Source organism: Bidens hawaiensis, unplaced genomic scaffold, assembly GCF_021521415.1.
Source record: "Bidens hawaiensis isolate Kalapana, Puna unplaced genomic scaffold, B.hawaiensis_p1.1 tig00069254_1, whole genome shotgun sequence".
Classification (NCBI taxonomy): domain Eukaryota; kingdom Viridiplantae; phylum Streptophyta; class Magnoliopsida; order Asterales; family Asteraceae; genus Bidens; species Bidens hawaiensis.
Window position 1 is genome coordinate 1,425 of NW_027502225.1, and position 9,969 is coordinate 11,393.

A 9,969-nucleotide genomic window follows, 5' to 3' on the forward strand; every position below is an offset into this window, starting at 1 on the left:
GCCGCTAATAGTGTTAGCGGGAAAACAAAACCCTCTTCCCTCTCTTTTTGCAGCCTCCATAGTCCACACCTCTCTTCTCTCCCGGCCACTCCCTATCTTCTCTCTGTCGTCTCCATTCCGACGCTGCCACTCGTCGCCGTCGTCTCCACCCGTCGTCTCCATTTCGGTATGTTTTATTTCACTTTTCGGCCTCTTAGGTATGTTTTATATCTCATTTTTCTTGTTTGTTTTGTGATTGAGGTCACCTCCGACGTCGGCCACCACTCCGTGCACTAGTCCGAAGCAACCATCCTGCCGGCCACCACTCCGACGCTACCACCACTTTTGGCCACCACTCCGACACTGGGAAATGTATGTTTTAATCTTTGTTTATTTATAATTTTTGAGATTGTTTATTTTATAAATAGCCAGTGAGCAGATCTGTTTATTTTAACATGTTAATTAGGACTAAATGTGGTGTTAATTAGTAGGGTGTTCACGGTTTGGTTTCACGGTTGTTGTTTTTTTTTTTGTTAAATTTTGGTCGGTCGGTTATATATATACTTTTTTTTTGGTTTCACGGTTGTAGTTTGTGTTGTAATATCGTTTGTAGTTTGGTTTGGTTCGGTTATGAAATTTAATGGTTCTGTTTCGGTTTTTATAATAAAAAACCGTGATTAACAGTTTGGTTCACAGTTTACTTATTATTTAAATATTATTCAAATATTATTATTTTATTATTCAAATATTATTTTATAAACAATGGTGCCGATTATTTAAAGTTTACTTTTTATTCAAGTATTCAAAGTTTACTCATAATTTTATTATTCAAATATTACTAGTGTAATGAAATTATTATAAAAAAATAGAAGATTAAACCGACTCATTTTAATCATCACGAACTTAGAATACCCGCCCAAAATTGATTTAGAAATCAATTTTGGGTTGTACCCGTTTTAGGACTGCCTTTTTGAATACTTTATCTCATTTAGGATGTGAATGTGTATTACATGATTGTTCATTTAAGAAAGGTTCGGTTGTCATTTTCCTTTTGCTCCTCGGGTTTATATATATATATACATATATATTATATACTTGGGAGCTAAGGGGAAATGCTGCCGAATTTTTCTTAAACAAACAATCGCGTAATACATATTCATATATGAGATAAAGTATTCAAAAGGTGGGTTTAGCAACCTACCCTTGTAAATACTTAATCGGCCGTCCAAACAATCTTCTAATATTTTCCCGTAGCATGAAACCCTAAATTATGTTTCAGTTGTATGATCATGTCCGCCTATAAAAATTGGATTACCAATCCAAGCATTAGATCAACTGAGTATCAGCAAGGACTACAGTCTTTTATCGAGATGTGCAAAAACCAAGTTGATAGCAGAGGCTTTGTAAGATGTGTGTGTTCAAAATGTCAGAATTCTTTAGTAATACCTTACAAAACTATGAAAGGTCATATGCGTGCATATGGATTTTGTCGGACGTACACTGAGTGGATCTATCATGGCGAAAGTTTAATTTCTCCTGTTGTGATTGTAGACGAGATTACGCCAACTAACGATATGGCCGACGTTATCGAAGACGTTATGAATGAGCGTAGGGAAGAGGATACCAACGTTGATGATAGGGACTCGGGTTCAGACAGTAGCGATGTCCGTGATGACTTTGAAGAGTTGTTAAAGGAAGCCCAGTCAGAATTATATCCTGGTTGTACCAAGTTTTCTTCCCTCAACTTTTTAGCAAAGCTTATGCATATAAAGGTGAAAAACAAATGGACTAATAGTTCGCTTGATGAGCTCTTCGAGCTGTTGCAATCTTCACATCCAGAAGGCAACAAGATTCCCGCTTCGCATTATGAAGCGAAAAAGACATTAAAGAAGATTAGCATGGGGTATGAGTCGATAGATGTGTGCAAAAATGACTGTGCTCTCTTCTCGGCAGAACACCAATCGTTGCAGAATTGTCCTGTTTGTAACGAGAGTCGGTGGGTTGATACAAAAACAAAGGGCAAAAAGGTACCTCACTAGGTGTTACGATACTTTCCTTTGATCCAGACTAAGACGTTTGTATTGTTCGAGGCATACGACAAAAGAAATGATATGGCACAGTACCGGACGATCAGAAGATGGTACGATGCGTCATCCTGTCGATGGATCTTCATGGAAAGAATTTGATAAAAAGTACCTTAATTTCTCAAGGGAACCCCGAAATGTTCGCCTAGGGCTTGCAGCTGACGGTTTCAATCCGTTTGGTAACATGTCTTTGGTTCATAGCACGTGGCCAGTTGTACTCACCACATACAATTTGCCTCCATGGCTATGCATGAAAGAGTCCTCATTCATGTTATCCTTGCTAATTCTTGGCCCTAAATCACCTGGAAAGGACATGGACGTTTTCCTTAAGCCCTTGGTATGTGATCTTAAGCATTTGTGGCAAGAAGGCGTACGTACTAAAGACGCGGCGACAAACATATTCTTCACAATGAAGGCGGTGCTATTATGGACCATAAACGACTTTCCAGCTCGTAGTAGTCTATCTGGTTGGAGCGGGTAGGGCTACAAGGCATGCCCGACTTGTAATGAAGACACTCCTTCAATGCATGTAACAAATAAAGTCGTATATGTCGGTCATCGCCGATTCTTACATGCTAACCATGCGTGGAGAAAAAGTTTGGACTTTAACAGCGAGCCCGAGACAAGATCCCCTCCGAAACATTTTAGGCTGCTGACATAGAAGATCAACTCAGTCTTCTACTTTATCGTGTACTGGGCAAGCATCCCGATTTTGGAGGTGTTAAGAGAAAGCGAGAGGATTTCGAGTTGAACTGGAACAAACGAAGCATATTTTTTGAACTTGAGTATTGGTCCTCTCTCCAGCTGAAGGACAACTTAGATGTAATGCATATCGAAAAAAATGTGTGTGATAGTTTACTGGGTACTGTTCTAATGAACGATAAAACCAAAGACACGGAAAATGCACGAGTCGACTTGAAAAATCTAAATATTCGAAGAACACAATGGTTGGAACGAAAGGGTAACAAGTTTTATAGGCCCCAACCAAAATACTCATTAAAGGTCGGTGATCGAAAGCTTTTCTGTCAATTTATAAAAGATGTTAAACTGCCGGATGGGTTTGGATATAATATCAGCAAGAGAGTCACAGATAACAACTCTAACATTACTGGGTTGAAATCTCATGATTGTCATATTCTTATGCAACGCTTGTTACCAATTGGTGTTCGAGGGTTTTTGACCAAAAATATTTTTACGCCTATAGTAGACCTTTGCACGTTCTTTAAGCAGCTTTGTTCAAGAACACTATTGGTAGATGATATGAAGAAAGCAAACAAAGCCATTCTTTTGATATTGTGCAAGTTAGACATTATGGTTCATTTAGTTTTGCATTTCCCAGATGAAGCACTTCGTGGAGGTCCAGTCTATATGAGATGGATGTATCCGTTTGAAAGGTACATGAAAAAACTAAAATATTATGTCAGAAACAAGGCAAGGCCAGAAGGTTCTATAGCTGAAGGTTATGTTGCTAAAGAGGCTCTATCATTTTGTTCGATGTATCTTCGAGATGTTTAAACTAGGTTCAATTGCCCCGACAGAAACGAAGATGCCGTTGTCGAAAAAACTAAGTTGTGGGTGTTTGAGTCTAAATGTCGCCCGGCTAGCGCAAAGAAGATCGAATATCTTACTATCAACGAGAAGCTCAATTTCGAATGGTTTGTCCTCGATAGCTATCAAGAAGTTAGGGACTATATGAAGTAAGTGCTCATCTCTTTAACTTTTTATAATCTGTTAAGTATTTTCTCTTTCCTTTTTGGGTCTATATTTTTGTCGTCGACTTAGTGAATTCAAATATGAACATCCCCAAGATGACGTTAAAACTAAATTTCCGAAGTGGTTTCTCGAGAAGGTAATCCATATAATCTGTTAGGTATTTCCCTTTCCATCTAGTTATGCATTTACCTGATGAAGTAATACATTATTCTATATTTGTTAGTTATATTCGATGAAAGTACACAATTCTCCTGAATTCCACCCAGAGTTGTATGCTCTTTCAATGGGTGCGGAAATAAATTCCTTTACTTACAGTGCTTGCATAGTCAACGGTGTTCGGTTTATGGTGCATGGTCGTGACGTAGAACGAACAACGGAAAACTACGGGGTTCTAACAGAAGGAGTGAACCATGAGAAATACTATGGCCAAGTAGAAGAGATCATTGAGTTGTGTTATGGAAATGGGTATTCAACTGTCCTATTTCGGTGCAAGTGGTTTGATACTCGAAGGGGTGTTAGACATGATAATAATATCACCAGTATCAACACAGAGCACGAATGGGACAAAGAAGATCAACTCATATTTGCTTCGCAAGTCAAACAAGTGTTTTACATTCAAGAACCTTGTCGAGGAAACCAAAATAATAACCACCGATGGGTTGTCGAGAATGTTAATCATCGAAAAATTTGGGATCTACCTACATTAAATGATGGCCGCGTTAAAAATGCTCAAAATGTTGACAATGACTTAGTAGAAGATCTTGACATTGTTCATAACAATTCTTCATCTAATTGTTTACTTTCCATTGACTTTACTCAATACTTGTTAAACACCTCTTCCCATGTCACTGTGGGTGAGAAGTCAAGTGACGTTAATCCGCCAACGGTTACCGCTAATACATTGTCTGATGACGAGAGTGATAATGACGAGGATGATTTTGAGTACGACACGGAGGGATCAGAAGCAGACACTAAAGAATCCAAGGGAGAGTTTGATTAAAATAATAGTTGTAATTTGTATTTGTATCTGGTTATAAGAAAACTTTGTATTTTTATGTAGCAATAGAAAACTTGAATCGTATTATATATTTGTATTGCCTATATTATAACTTTTAAGATCATGGCGGACGTCATGCCTCGAGGACATGGCGGCGATGGTGCCGAGGATACGCCACCTCCAGGTGGTTTTCGGCGAGGTGTTCACGAGGAGGATGGTAAGGGTTACTATAATTTATTTATTTACTATATTTTATTCATTTATTATAAATAGATATATTGTTATAAATATACATGTTGTGACTAATAAATTTTAATTTTATTTGTATCATTACCTGCTCGACGTAAGGGACGAGGTCTTGCCAAAAATAAGAAATTGGCAGCTGCATACAAGAAAAATGGGGGCCTTTGTCTCTCTTATTTGACAGGAGTGCTACATTCATTCCGATTGGTGAGGTTGCCGAAATGTTTATTCGTGAGGTGGGAATATACATGGGGAGGAACATCGCCTTTTACAAGGAAAGTTGGGCGAAAAATGCTTTGTTCGAGCATTTTGGTGTAAGTGATTTGTTAATTTGAATATTCTTCATTTAATTATTTGTCTTTTATTTGTTTCCTAGCGATACTTCAATTTACAAGAGATAGAGCAAGATCCACAAAAATATCTGTTAAAGGGTGGCATTGACTTTGTGATCTCAAAGCGATATAGAGATCGAAAAAGCAAAGCAAAAGGCCATTTTATAAGGCTGTGGGTGGAAATGCTAATATAGACTTAACAAAGAGCAAACCCCCCACGGAGATGAGTGAAGAAAGCTGGAAGAAATTTGTCGACCTTTTCCAGACCGTGTCACATGAAAACCGGTCGTCGGTCAACACAGCAAACCGACAAAAGCAGCAATACACAAACCGGGGAAGGGGGGGGATGACCGCATCCTATAGTAGCTATGGCTACAAAAATGTAATGATTTATATTTTTACACACACATACAAAAATTATATATATATTTATTTATTGTCTACTACTATTAGCGGCGACAATGGTCGCCGCTAAAACCTTACATATTAGCGGCGAAAGATATTGTTAGCGGCGAAAGAGTATTAGCAGCGACGGGCACTTATCAGCGGCGACATGTGACTATTAGCGACAAATTATCAGCGGCGACTTATTAGCGCCGAGATGTCGCCGCTAATACTATTAGCGGCGATTTTTACTACTATTAGCGGCGACATATATACGCAATTTTCTTGTAGTGTTAATTTAATTTCAAAAACCCACTTATATAAAACCCAATTACATATTTACTCTCTACAACCACCACCACTCCACCGCCCACCGCCACCACAACCGTCACCCACCGGCACCACCTCGCCGGAAAAGTCCGAAAAAACACAATAGAAAACACTATGAAAAAAACACAATGTAAAAACACAATGGAAAAAAACATAATGAAAAAAAAACACAATGAAAAAAACACAATTGTATGACACAATGTAAAAAATACAATGGAAAAAACACAATGAAAAATACTATTGTATAACACAATTTTGTAAAACATAATTTGATAAGACACAATTTGTAAAAACCCACTAATTTTTTTTATTTTTATATTACAATATGGTACTCATATAAAAAAGATAAAGAGACACTTGTTATTATGGTGAATTTGTTTTTCAATAAAAACGTAGTAAAAAAAAGTTATGGACGCTTTAAAATGATGGGGGAATTTGGCATGTGCCTTGCATGTGGAGAGAGAAAGTCAACAAATGTGTTATTTCTTTTATGCCATTTACCTTGTGTTCACACTTGATTTCCCTCTAAACTAATCTCAACCCTCCATATTCAAAATCAATGGATAAGATTACTTTTTATCATTCCTACAAAAACTATACTTCCTAAACCTAACCTTACATATATAATCACAAAGTATTTTTATATGGTGGTGATATTATATTATATAAAGGTAAGGGTTCTACTAAAAAAATCTCTTATCCTACATTAGGTAAGCATACCATCTATTTCAAAAAACATGCATTGGCAAAAAAAATTTAAATTCCTTAAATTCTGTTTCAATCCTAATTAACCGGTCTACGTGAATAAGTTTGATTTAATTCACATTTACGTTGATGTTAAACCTAAACTTTTGGATATGAAGATGTCATATTAGGTCAATTTGAATTTAACGTGAATAGAGGATTCGTAGTGTTAAGTTAATGAACTTGATCAGAAACTGAGCAAGGAAATCAATCTAAATCGTGTAGAGATCACAAATCGATCCTCACATCAGCTTCAATTTCTGAACTAAACATGAACAGAAAGTAACAGAGTGTTTAAGTGTACAGATGTATATTTGTTCTAAGTGTTTTAAGTTTGATCTGAGTGTTTAAAGTTTTTTGTTCTGAGTGTTTACGGTTTTGTTTTGAGTGTAATAATTGCTTATAGATAGAAATTTGTTTAGAGTATCTTAGATTTTTGTCCTGGATGTTTAATGTATGTTCGTTTTGATCAGAAATTTGTTCTAAGGGTCTTAGATTTTTGTTCTAAACGTTTAAACTTTGTAATTCGTTTTGGCTAGAAATTTGTTCTGTTTATCTTAGATTTGTGATATGCGTGATTAAAGTTTTTATTGTGAGTGTTTAAAGTTTTGTTATGAGTTTTTAAATACACATGAGTGTCTTCAATTTTATTCTGAACATTTAAATGACCATTGTGTATTACAAACTTCCTTACAATGAATTAAATTAAAATACAAAAAAGATATTCATAGCATTTGAAACGACAAATATATATATATATATATATATATATATAAACACCACCATATAATATGGGGGTGTGCCATTGAAAATAGGAGGTCTAAAACTCTTAACCTATTTTGTTTGTCTTAGAGCTGACATTGGCACTAATACTACCACTTGCACCTGGTCGGATTGGTTTGATTTGGTTTCGATTCAAGTTGCAATAAATATATAATTCTTTTTTCTTTAGTTTGATAATGAAGGAAGTTTCAACTTTGCTTTTGTTGACGCGGACAAGGCAAATTATATCAACTATTATGAGCGTCTAATAAAACTGGTGAAAGTGAATGGGATCGTGGCGTATGACAACACACTTTGGTTAGGGACGGTAGCACAACCAGAGTTACCTCTTAATGATTATTTCAAAGAAGTGAGAGACAGCGTTATAAAGTTTAACAAATCACTTGCAGCTGATCCTCGTATTGATATCTCTATGGTTCCACTGGGTGATGGTCTCACTATTTGCAGGCGTCTCTACTAGAATTTCATGTATCCTTTCAATGCCTTTTCTTTAGTAATTTCAATGTTGAATTGTACGTTTTATCTTGTTTGGCGTGGATTACTTTTAGTACTTGTTATTTGCAACTACTTATGATTTGAATAAATAAGTTTTTGGAGTTTATAAAATAAAATAAAAGGTTACTGTTTTCATTATTTTTCATGAAATGCTCTCCATTTGTTTAAAATTTATTAATTCATAACGAAAGTGTAGGATCGTAAAACTCTCAATGTTTGATCAAGGTTTAGATTCAATAAAATATAAAAATGTAAATAGAAAGACTGTTATATTGATTAGATAAAGTTAATACACCGAGAATTCAAAGTTACATTACAAGTATGAAATAGTAGTCTATGTATAGCCCCAGATTTAACAAAATGACTACAACAGAAGAAGCAACAACATGTCTTCATCCGCCTCAACTTAATACGTGTGATCAAGTTGTTTTTCTACGTGAAGAATAATTCATCTGTCACGTCATTTTCAAATAAAAAAAAAGCCACTTGATTCAATTATATTGTACTATTAGTATATGAAATTTAGTGTGTGATTTATGATACATTGATACAGAATAAACCTAAAATAAAACTTGTGGACTAGGGTCTAGTTTTAAATGAAGCCGTTTAGCTAAATGGGTCGGATTTGGATGATTTCACAGCTTTGTAGATTGACTATATTTTTATCATTTTACAAAGAATAAAATGTGCCTTTTATTTTTATAACTTAAAAAGTGAGCTATTTTACGTAAATTGTAAAAACTAAAGTAGAAAACGGTATCAACTTTTATAAAAACGCAATTATCTACATTAGTTTGTAGTTTTTTATATTTGTATTTTTAGAGTATTAATTGGTAAAATATGAAAATTATTTCTTAAATGGGCCAAGCTCCTTTCAACCCACAACATACTTGTTGTGAGCCTGCTCACGTATCTGACACAACTTGTTTTTGCATGTCAAATTTTAGGTTCTTGTTGGATTTGTTTTGCAAGCCCAGGAACACGATCTCTTTGGCACACCCCTAAACAGAGTCATTAAACTTGTTTAAAGTACATGTAATTGTTAAAAAAATAAGTAATTACTTTTAGTTCCTACAAAGTAAAAGCCTAAAGAGGCGACATTGCAAGTGTGTTAACGTATCTACATAGATTAACTTCTTTGAGTTTATATGATGATAAAAGGGAAAACCCTTAAAATGTATGACGGAGAATTGTAAAATTCAAAGGTGGAGGCCAAAATCCACCAACTTTTGCTTTAACAAAATCGGTATGTGATCGAAAAAGCGATTATTCGTAGCCAAAGCTTCTAGAAAAGAAGCACTGTTTAAGACATCTTTTCACGGTTCAAGTCAGCTTGAGTAAACTTATTGCATCCATGGGCATTTCAAACGACATTGAAATCATCAAAAGCCAAATAGTGACCTTAATTAGCGTAACAATTAAACATGTAAACAAAAGGAAAATGGGTTTATATTCCACATTGGAGAAATGGAAGCATGATTTGTCCCACAATTCTAAAATAACAAACTTGTGAGTTCCTTATAAGGAGGAGGTCTCACAAGATAATGTTCTTGTATAACAAAATGCACTTGGTGGCCTTAGCGAGGGCACCCAACGCGCACGGGTTCGGCCCAGAAGAAGTGTGATGTGCACAATGTGACGCTTTGACGGTGCACTTCACACACTCGCATCACAGAGAGCCGTTTGAGAGCCAACTTGGTATTTTTGGTGGTCGCGTCACGCGATGGATAAAGACAAAGCTCGTTGACATACGCAAAGCCTTGTAATTATCCGAAAAATTTTGTGGTCATCACGCTAGCTACGGGTCCTCATTTGAACCATCGCGATATGCGACCAACTTTCTATTAAGCTATAAACGAGGCTAATCAAGGCTGTCATTCCTCGT

The 9,969-nt window shown here is 35.9% G+C and overlaps 1 pseudogene; it reads left to right on the plus strand.

Annotated features, from left to right (window-relative positions):
• Positions 1-4,896: 4,896 nt before the first annotated feature.
• LOC143605382 (caffeoyl-CoA O-methyltransferase pseudogene) lies at positions 4,897-8,049 on the plus strand (annotated as a pseudogene).
• Positions 8,050-9,969: the final 1,920 nt, after the last annotated feature.